Source organism: Procambarus clarkii, chromosome 84, assembly GCF_040958095.1.
Source record: "Procambarus clarkii isolate CNS0578487 chromosome 84, FALCON_Pclarkii_2.0, whole genome shotgun sequence".
Taxonomy (NCBI): Eukaryota; Metazoa; Arthropoda; class Malacostraca; order Decapoda; family Cambaridae; genus Procambarus; species Procambarus clarkii.
In genome coordinates this window covers 14,139,266-14,151,045 of record NC_091233.1, presented here as the reverse complement: position 1 = coordinate 14,151,045, position 11,780 = coordinate 14,139,266, and positions in this window count along the sequence as shown.

Here is an 11,780-nt window from a genome sequence, read left to right as displayed (position 1 = left end):
CCTCTCGACTTTTGCAAGGTCTTTCGACATCGAAGACGGAAGAGAGCAATATTTTTGATGGAAAGATAAAAAGATTCACGAAAGCAAGGGCAGTATTCAAGAATGATAGCAGAAATCATGAATGTAAGAGCAGTAGTCATGAAGGAAATAGTAGTAGTAGTATTCGAACAAAAGGCAGTATTCACGAAGGAAAGAAAGCTGTAGTCTTTAAGAGCACAGTATTCATGAAGGAAAAAGAGCAGAATTTATAAAGAAAAGTAATCAGTATTTCTGAATTAAAGGAAGTCGTATTTATGAAGGAAAGAAACTAAAATTCACAAAAGAAATACAGCAGTATTCAGGAAGAAATACAGTAGTATTCACGAAGTAAAGAGGGAAGTATTCATGAAGAAGAGAACAATGTTCATAAAGGAAAGAGAACCGTATTCTTAAAGGAAAGAGGAGTATTCATGAAAGAAAAAAACAGCATTCAAGAAGGAATACAATAGCAGCATTAATGGAAAAAGGTAAAGAGTATTATTGTAGGAAAGAAGTATTCATGACAGAAACGAGAATATATGAGGAAGAGAGTAGTATTCATGAAACCATGAGTCACAATAATCACCACGACGACAATTATCAGTGACGTGTAATAATTATCAACCACCACTGACACAACAATCACTACCACCATAATTGCTTCAGTAGTGTTATAATTATCACCCACAGCTAACACAATCACCACTGCCACAATTATGTCAATGATGGTTCATAATTATCACCTGCAACAGACACAATAATCACAACTGCATCCTTTACATCTCTCTCCACCCATCATGATGAACTTGCAGTAACATATAACTCCCAACTCCCTTGAATATATATCAATTTCACTATATCTCCTATATATTAAGCTACAAGTTCCCAGCTTCTCTGCCAACTTATTTATATTTTATTGTTAATCTTCATAAAGTAATAAGACATCACAAAACATTTTAGAAAATATTAGATGAACGTTGGTACTTGAATTTTATGATCAAAGACATATAAGCAACAAAAACAGCATAATCATTGCAATTGCATGTTGCAGGTAATCACCCCACAATGCTTTCCATCATAAACAGCGATACACTTCATCATTGGAAGTGCATGTCATCAGTGCTATGAGAAGCCTTTCATTAAGGTCAACGATAAAACACACAATTCCCTGGGAACATTCAAAATTTTGTTTAAAACGTGGGAAATAATTAGCAAAATATAAAAGAAAATGATTTACAACTTGAAGAAAGGGTGAAGAAGATATTCCACCCTATATTTAGTAAATATAGGGTGGAATATCATCCTCTTTAGTAAATGTAGCGTGGAATATCAGCCCATTAATAAATAAACCTTTCATATTCCTAGACTTGGCTAAGAACTTTTTGATGTTTTCTAATACGTAAAATTTCCCTTAGGCAGAAAAATATTTAGTTTTGGGGAATTCAGACACTTTCCAACAAGTACATCACACAAGTTTTGTTTATTTATTTACATATTATGAATGCCTTGGATCTTTTTATTTGGCTGTTGCAGGCAAAAAGAGTAAAATTTAAGTTAGTATTATGTATAGCGTTATGTAAACTGTGCTTAGATTTATTGATATTCTTTCTGACAATCTAAAACTTCAAGGCTAGTAACAACAATCGCACAGCTTTTAACATTGAATTTATTAAGATATATATCCAGTATCCATAAACAGTTCCATAACATTTAGAAAGTAATGAGTGCCAATGATATTTGGAATTAAGTTTCATTTATTTAACAATATTATGTAATTGAAAAGCCTTTTACGTTTCAAAGCAATCAATAGCATATATAAAAATTTTTACTAATATCAAAATGCAAACAATTGTCTTTGAGTGTGCCGCCTGCTTTTAAATAAGTGTGTTCAATGCACATTTCGCTAGCATATTTTTTAACTGGCTTCTATCCCTCCTCTGAACCTGCATTTGTTTTCCTCTAATTTTCTCCTTAAATAAGGATAAATTCCAATTATATATATATATATATATATATATATATATATATATATATATATATATATATATATATATATATAATATATATATATATATATATATATATATATATATGTGTATATATATATATATATATATATATATATATATATATATATATATATATATATATATATATATATATATATATATATATATATATATATTAAATCATACGACTTATTCAAATTTTTCAAATGTTGGATACTGAAAGGCTATGAAGGAAAGAAAATTCTATTTCAAGAAATATAAACATTGGAATTTAACACATTATATATATATATATATATATATATATATATATATATATATATATATATATATATATATATATATATATATATATATATATATATATATATATATATATATATATATATATATATATATATATATATATATATATATATATATATATATATATATATATATATATATATATATACCCAGAGCTGTCCCACGTTTCCCAAATTTTATTGTGAAAGTGGGTGACTATCACTAATAAGTATTTGGAATATCACCCTATTTAGTATATCTATCTTTCATATTCCTTGACTTGGCTAGGAACTTCAAAATGTCTTTAATACATTATAGTGCCCTCTAACAGGTTCCAGTTTTATTTAATGAAATGATTCACAATACCTGAATTTTTAGTTTTTATCACAGAAGAAAAACTCCTATTCTTGAATTACTTGTTAGATTTTAGTGTGCTGCACGAGATAATTTACATTTTGCATTACTGAGGCATTTAGCATAATCTGCAGAAACTTTATTTGGTTCATTTTCATTATATATTTTATGAACTTAGTTTACTCTGAAAAACGCTATCTGTAGATATAAAAGAACTGATTAATTACTTTTTATTAAAAGATTGTGAGAAAGATATTTAGTACTCGTTTCTACATATATATAATGGTAATGTTCCCAGAATTTTTTTCTTCTAATATTTGTTTATTACGAATTTAATTATAAAAATATATATTTAAACACACACACACATACACACACACACATATATAATATATATATATATATATATATATATATATATATATATATATATATATATATATATATATATATATATATATATATATATATATATTATATATATATATATATATATATATATATATATATATATATATATATATATATATATATATATATATATATATATATTGTGACGATAATCTCCTTCAAGAGATTGATCCTGCTCTTCCCTCCAAAATACGTCGATATATACATCTATATAAAACTAGTATGGAAGAAATATCCAACAACTACACCACTCCAAGGTTTGCCAGAGCGCAAAACGTATGCAGCCAGGAACACCTGCTCCACCTCGAACCGCCAAACTACCTGTCTCTCGCCTGCTCCTCGCTGATTGGCTGCGTGTCCAGCTGCACCTGCCCTCCACCCCCCCACACTACCTGATGTCTGGGGCCACACGGCCTACCGCTCTCAGAATATCCAGTGCTTTCATCAGGTTAACACGTCTCCTTGGTAGACCAAGCTGTGGCTTACGTGTACTAAGAGAGGTGATAGCTTAAAGCCAATATTCCTGCACCTCTTATTTGATTGTATATTGTTCACTTGTTATTACTCACTTGTCTTAATGTAACTTTTCATATTGTCATTTGATTATTCTTATTATTTGATTGATTGATTTTATTATACGAATTTGTATGTCCATTTTATTCACGTTTTGCTTTTTCTAACGTAATTAAAATCGCATTGCTAAATTTACTTGTGTTTTGTGTGTCTTCTCATTACCTTACCACAGACGAAGTTCCAGATTTTCTATTTTTTTGTTTCTATGTGACGAGGCCATACCCCTAGCTTTTGAACAGCCGAACACCAATGCGTTACTGTCACAATATATAAATATATATATATATATAATATATATATATATAATATATATAAATATATATATATATATAATATATATATATATATATATATATATATATATATATATATATATATATATATATATATATATATATATATATATATATATATATATATATATATATATATATATATATATAATATATTTTGAGCACTACAAACATATATTAGTGATACTACAAAACACGTTAAATGTATAGGAAAAACAGTTTTCATATATAATTGTTTTTAAATAAATTATTCATATAATTTAGGGCATAAAATATAGAACGGTAATCAAAATTTGTCAATAAGGTGCAAAACAGCTTTTTAAAGGAAAGAATTCAATTATGGTTCATGTTAAATGCGTTCATGTCTGCACGTGTTCAGTTATCCTTTAAATATCAGAATATATAAATTGAAGTGGGTGGTAAAGTGTGCAATAAATATATAATATAAAATGGATGTATTCCTTAACCCTCTACAAGGAATACAAGGCTATAATAAGCTTGTTCCCCCATAAAATAAATCTCCATAAAGGTGTTGAAAACTATTTGCAGGTAACTTGCAATGCAAAATTTTGCTCAAAATTAGGAGAATAATGTAATTGTTGTTGAAATTACAATATCAACGCATTGTCAGAGGCTACAATGTTTTCATTAAATTCCATAACAATATTATGAAATTATTATTATTATTACTAGCTGTACCCACCACGCGTTGCTGTGGCACAGTCTGGTTAAATGGAAAAGAAAGAAATGAGAGCGCACGTTTCTAATATTTAATTTCACAATGCTTGTGGGTATACAATATTTTTTGTTCCGTTGTCTGTGGGGAGATAGAGATTGTCTGGTTGCCAACTCTAGAACACGCAACTTATAATTGTCTATGTGAGAAGCAATCCGTGTCTAGATATAAACTGCACAATTTTAAAGATTGGCCCTGAGCTTTGTTGATGGTAATTCCAAACGCCAATCGAATTGGAAATTACAATCTCTTAAAATGAAAGGGCATATCTGTTGGAATCATAGAAATGCGAGGAATGAGGACATCTTCACTTTTCAAAGGTCCTGTCAAGACCTGCTTCTACGACGTTGCTGATTAATTTTTTGGCTGCAAGGCGCGTATCGTTGCAAAGTTTTGACTGATGTTTCGCAACATGATAATTGGCACGCCAATTTTCAATTGACGTACGTGTGATGGTATCCTTGACTGTGAAATAAAAAATTCTGTTGGATAATTAACCGCTTCATCTGCTTCCTTAACAGTGTCGACGGACTTGTATGTGACTGCCTTGCTTTGAATGTTAGGACTGAACTATATTCTTAAGTTCGTAGACGTCTTTGTTCTTGCCTGCAGGAAGAGCTCGTTCACTTCAGCCAATCGTGATTCTAATAATTGGTTTGAATATTGGGAAATACTATTTCAAAAAATTCTTCTTTTGACGTCACTAAATTGCAGAAGTTATAAGGCAATGAAATTCGTTTAGAGGTCAGATCAACCGGCACGTTCACGGTATCAATTTATAGAGACTGATGTGAGAATATCCCAGTTGATGGATCGTTTTGCTACTAGACACGCATATTTGTAGTTAATTTTAGCGTCTTTATGTGGCGCAACAAAGTAGAGTATTTCAGGCGAGCATTTATTTCGTCCGCTGGTGTTGATCGAGGAATTACAGGTAATGATTGCCTGAAATCTCCTGCAAGCAATATTAATGCGTTCCCAAATGGTCTGAAGTTTTCAAGCAAATCTTGCAATGATCGATCAAGAGCCTCGAGCGATTTTTTGTGGGCCATTGAGCATTCATCCCAAACAATAAGTTTACATTTGTGCAATGCTTTTCCCAGGCTGGATGCTTTGGAAATGTTGCACAGTGGGAGTTTCAATGAATTGCATGTTCAATGGCAATTTCATAGCTGAAGTAGCAGTTCTTCCACCTGGTAGCAATGTCGTAGCTATTCCAGGACGAAGCAAGAGCTAAGGTTATGCCATTTTGGGATCGAAATGCTGGCAGAATAAATCTAATTATGAAAGTTTTACAGTTCCTCCTGGCGCATCTAAAAAGACTTCTCCAAACCCGTTATTAACAGTTTGAATTATTTGATTGTAAATGCCTTTTCGCTCAAGCGTTAGCTTAGGAATGTTTGACTGCACATACGACAACAGATCACCCATGTTGTAATTTTGTTCACGACGCAATTCTACATCGAACGATGCAGCAGCAGATCGATTCGGTGATGGCATTTCCAATTGATTTAGAACTTTGTTCGCGATTTCTAAGCATAAATCTTCAGTCATTATCAACGCTTCGTTGTAGATTTCTGATGTAAAATCTATGTTCATATATGAATTTCCCTTGCGTATTCGACGGATAATGTCTTCAGCCATGTGCGATTTATATTTTTCCCATTACTCTGATGGAGAGTAAGTGGTCAATATGATTGCAAATAATGCTCGAATTTGATTTGGATGTGACGTGTTGGACGTGTCATTAATTCATACATCCCAGTGTCGGTCGTTCTCCAATAAATTAAGAGCTTGATATGCACTACGGAAAATGGCACAAGTTATGCCGTTGACAAACTCAATTGGCTGAAAAGACGTTGAACCTGGCACGTTTACCAACAGCATGCGAAGAAGGAAGCATTCATCTTGATTGTGATGTACCCTGTGCAGTCTACCTATCGTAGTTTGTTTGAATATGCCAGGTTGTCCGTCGACTCGCTCTCCTTGTTTGCGTCGTTCAAATGATTTTCTACTCGCATTCTATGTGTAATACGTAGGTACTTCCGAATACAGCAGTGTTTTCGCAAACGCGTCATTTTGACATAACGTGAAGAAAGCAGTTAACGTTGTAGCCGGTGGATTCATAGCTGTTTGTTGCACATTTGCAGCTGTAAAATAAACGTGTTGTCCATTTTCTTGTTTTCAAAACAAAAACAAAAAACATTAACGAAATATTTCAATTTAAACGTAGATCAATCGACACAGCTCAAATTCACCACCAATTGCACTGAAAAATAAGAACAGTTAAAAAAACGAAATGAAAAAAGAAACAAATAAGCTATACCCACGAAATGAACGGTATGGTAAAATACACAGCTCAATTCCCACGCAACGTCACACAAAACAATTAAATCAAAAATGAAAATAAATAAATAAATCTATGAAAATTCAATTTATCAATGCAATCGGGAACATTGAAATGGAATCGAAACATATATTGTATATCGTGTGTTGCTCTTACATGCAACAGATTTCACTGTTTTTTCAAAAATCGCATGTTTTCTCCTATCACAGGTGTGACATCTAAATACAACCCGTTCTCGCAAATTTATTAAGTCAATATTGACTTATTAAATATGTGCATAAGTGACATACTTAACATAATAGATACCCTTAAAAAGATTCATAGAAAACACCGAACTTACCTAACCTACTTAGTATGTTTGTTACGGCCCTCTCGGGTCGCAACTGGGTTCTTACTCTGATGTTGTTAGAGGAAGGGTATCCGGCCCCAAGCCAGTAGTGGCTTTCAAGGGATGTGATCCGTAACGCAATTAAATAAAAGGGGAAGGGAAATAAAGTCAAAAACTTAATAATATAATTAACACCTTCACCAATAAATATATATAAGAAGATTACACGGGGGGGGGGGGGTATAAACACTATTATATACACTGTTGTCTTCTTCTGAAGACTCTGGACCTTCACGGTGCTCACGATGCCAAGCTCTTGGTGCTCCTGTGGCCTCACGACGAATCCTTCGAGAATCTTGAGTCTACCCCGGCCACAGGCCAGCCAAAACACAGTTCCACTGGGGGCACCGTCGTGGAGGCCGTCAACCACAAGTCCAGCAGATAGCTGGCAGGTTCAAAATCAGCGACGCTGGTTAGGCCAGTCCACGATCGGTTACTAAGGTAGCGAACCCTAGTCAGGAGCCTCGTGTGATACCACAGATCACTCTCCTTGCCACAACTCCCCAGTGGTCAAACGTCTCCACCAGTCAGTCCCGGGTATGACAATCCTTCAACTGCCGCTTCACAGGCTGGGTAACACCACAGTGTTCATCCGGGGGCGACTCACAGCTGCAGCAGCAAACACTTGGTGAAGAGACGGCTGCCTTGGGTAGACTGACTCAACTTCCATTACAGCAGTCCCAGGTCGACTCTGTAATCAGACACGTCATCAGTAACAGGGACACACAAAAGCACCTCACTTACAGGCTCAGACACAAACGCCCGACGTATCCACTCCATAGATGGCGTTGTTGTCTGAGCACCACCTCACCAGAGGTCAGCAGCGGCTGTGTTATGAACTGAACAGGACTGGAAACTAGCCCTCGTGGCCAGTACACCTCGTCCTCACCAGGTGTCGTCGTCCATTTGGAGGGGGTTTCGGGAGCTGACCCACAGATGGCGTGGTCGTCACTGCTCCAGGCTCGGACGCTGGATTTGGGTCCGTAACACCTCCCCACCAAAAAGAATTTGGTCTGGGGTTCTATAAAGAGAAACACAAACCAAATTAGTACTGGGGACACAACTCCAAATGGACTCATGTACACTGTAAACTGGAACGGCGAGGCTGTCTCGTCCACAGAACTGTCCTACTGGGGAACTCTGGCGCAACGGGAACTTGCAGATAGAAGGCAATGACCTGCCTGACGTCATCTTCCACACCTCCACTGCGATGTCAAGCAGGGGCATCATCTCACCTCTCTCGAGTAAGGATCGGTGTAGACACGATGTGGGGCGACTCGACACTTCCCTGTGTCGTGGCACCGATGATGGCTGATCACAGACGGCATTTCTGGTACCGGTCCGACGGTCCTTCAGGGAGACAGGAACCTGGAATACAGGGGTCTGATAATTCAGAGTGACAGCGACAGTGGGCAAGTCAGTACTTACTACACACTCGCCTACTAGGCCCACACCTAGTTCCAACAGAGCCGCTTGTACACCGTAGATGATGTCTGCTCTGCCACCGTCCAGGTCGACCAACGTTCCGCATAACGCTGAATCCAGGCTCAGCAATCACGCGGGGGGTGTCAACCTGTCGGAAATAGTCACTCATATTATCATATCTCGTACCTCCTGTATCTACTATCACCTTCCAGGTCCCTCCTTTGACTGCAACACTCGCAGTGCAAATCTCCAATCCCTGGGATCTCTTCACGATGTTCCTGGGAGCCATCATCTGTTGGGTCGTCCACTGGTCCTTACTGAGAACACACACAAGAATCAAACAAAATACCGGTAGGAAACATTTGGTAAACTGAGGGATGAGCTTCCTGAGCTTGTAATGTCCATTGCCGGCTACATCCATTAGCCTGGTTTGGACCGAAGAGGGCTCTAGAACCTTCGCACATACCTCACATACCTCCGACGTCTGGCGAATCTCTGGCCGGTTCCATGAACGTTGTACCTTGCCATACCGCAAGTACACCTCCGCCTTCGCTCCAGACTCTTTGGTATCCGTGGGCACTTGCACACGAGGCCTCTCTTCATGCTCAGTTGCCTCTGCCATCGTAACCGTATGTTCCTCGTCGGGAGAAGAATCAGGAGACTCTGCTAGAATACTGTCGATCTGCGGGTGAGAGGACAAATTAAACATGTTTAATTCCGAGCCTGTCCGTACCTGGATATTACCACTGCCTGCTATCACCTCTGACCTTGCTGTTTCGGCTGACTCGTCCACAATCTTGGGATAATTGGTGCTCCAACCTGTCACCAAGTCGTTGGCTAGTATCACGTCAATCCCAGCTACAGGGAGGGTATCGACTACTGCCAACACACATGAGCCGCTGAAGTAAGGCGAGTCGAGATGTACCGGCACTAAGGGGGCGATATACTGCGTCCTAGGAAACCCAACCAGGACAACCTTTTGTCTCCCGTCTACTCTCACTCCCTCGGGTAACGAGCTTTTCACGATCAGGGACTGGGCTGCTCCACTATCTCTGAGCACTACAACAGATCTACCAGTGTGATCACTCGTTACATACCCGCTTGAAGTGTGAGGGGCGAACAAACTTGGTCCTTCCTGCGTCGTCGTCGACTGGCTTCCCGCTAGTGGTGTCACACAGCTCATCATCATCACCTCCCTACGAGCGCCGTTACCTCTTCTGCCTCGGCACATAGCAGCTACATGCCCTTTCTGCCCACAAGTCCAGCACACCATATTCCTCCTCGGACTCCGGTGTTTCGGACTGCTAGGACTAGTCCTTCGAGGGCTACTTGGGGGCGTCTTCTTAGCGCTTCGTGGGACGGGGGTCTCCTCTTCGTCATGAGGTTTGTCAAACCGGCGTTGGTAATTCCTCGGGACGTACTTAGCAGAAGGCCTATGCGTTAGGATGTATTCCTCGGCCATGGTGGCTGCCGCACTCAAGGTCTCCACCTGCTGCTCCTCTAAGTACGTCTTCAGGTCTCCAGACAGACAGTCCTTGAAATCCTCTAACAGTATGAGCTGCTCGAGGTTTTCTTTGGTCTCCACCTTCCGAGAGGCACACCATTCCTGGAAAAGTCGCTCCTTGATAGTTGCGAATTCGGTGAAAGTGTGCTCTGAGGTCTTTTTCAGGTTCCTAAACTTTTGCCTGTAAGCCTCAGGTACCAACTGGTAAGCCATGAGCACTACTTTCTTCACCCTGTCGTAATCGGCGGAGTCGTCAAGGGATAACGTGGAGTAGGCAATTTGGGCATTCCCAGTCAGGACTGACTGTATCATGATGGCCCAATTCTCCCTTGGCCACTCCAAAGAGGCAGCGACTTTCTCGAAGGCTGCGAAGAACTTCGAAACTTCCTTCTCGTTGAATTTTGGGACCATTTTGATGTTCCTTACCGGATCGAAACTGCTGGTGTCCGTTGTTTGCCTCCGACCACCGCCTAACCGTAATACTTCTAGTTCATGTTGTCTCTGTCTTTCTTTTTCTTCTCTCTCTCGCTGTTTCTCTTCTCTTTCTCGTTCTTCTCTTTCTCGTTTCTCTTCTCTTTCTCGCTCTTCTCTTTCTTCCGTTTTCTCTTCTCTTTCTCGCTCTTCTCTTTCTCTTTCCCGTTCTTCTCTTTCTCGTTTCTCTTCTCTTTCTCGCTCTTCTCTTCTTTCTTCTCGTTCTAATTCTAAACGCCTCATCTCTAATTCTTTTCCTAATCTCTCTCTTTCCATTTCTTGTCTCTCTTTTTCCATTTCTAATTTCTTATCTTCTCTCTCTCTCGCTTTCTCTTCTCTCTCTTTAGCGATTTCTAGCTTTTTCCATTCTATTTCACGATGGATCTCGAGTTCACGCATTTTCACAGTAAGCACGCTTATATTTAGTTCACTTTCATCACTTTCAACATCACTGCCTTTATCTTCCTTTTCAGTGGAAGCAACTTCTTCACTTTCCTTGGTACCTAGTGCCTCACTTTCTTGTTTTTCTTCGGCCTTCAAATGCCGGTGAACCTTGGATAAGATCTCCACCCGGGAATCACTGGCACAGATCTTGATCTCCAGGTAGGCACTCACCAGTACGAGTTCCTGTTTGCTCAGATATTTTAATCTGGCAAGACAGTCCTCTCTGTTCAGAAAAGCCTGAACATCGTCCAGATCATCGATGGTAGCTTTTTCTGCCATTGTCACAGATGGAACACTTAGCACTTAACACACCGCTTTCACGTTAGCACTTAACGCACCGAGCACTGTTCTACGTCAATATTGCACTTTATCACACCTGGCGCCTCACTTGCCAATATTGCACGTAATTACTTCGGGCACCGCACTACACAATATTGCACTTAATCACAGCGAACACCTCGCTCTACAATATTGCACCGAATCACACCGAGCACCGCACTTCACAATATCGCACTTAATCAC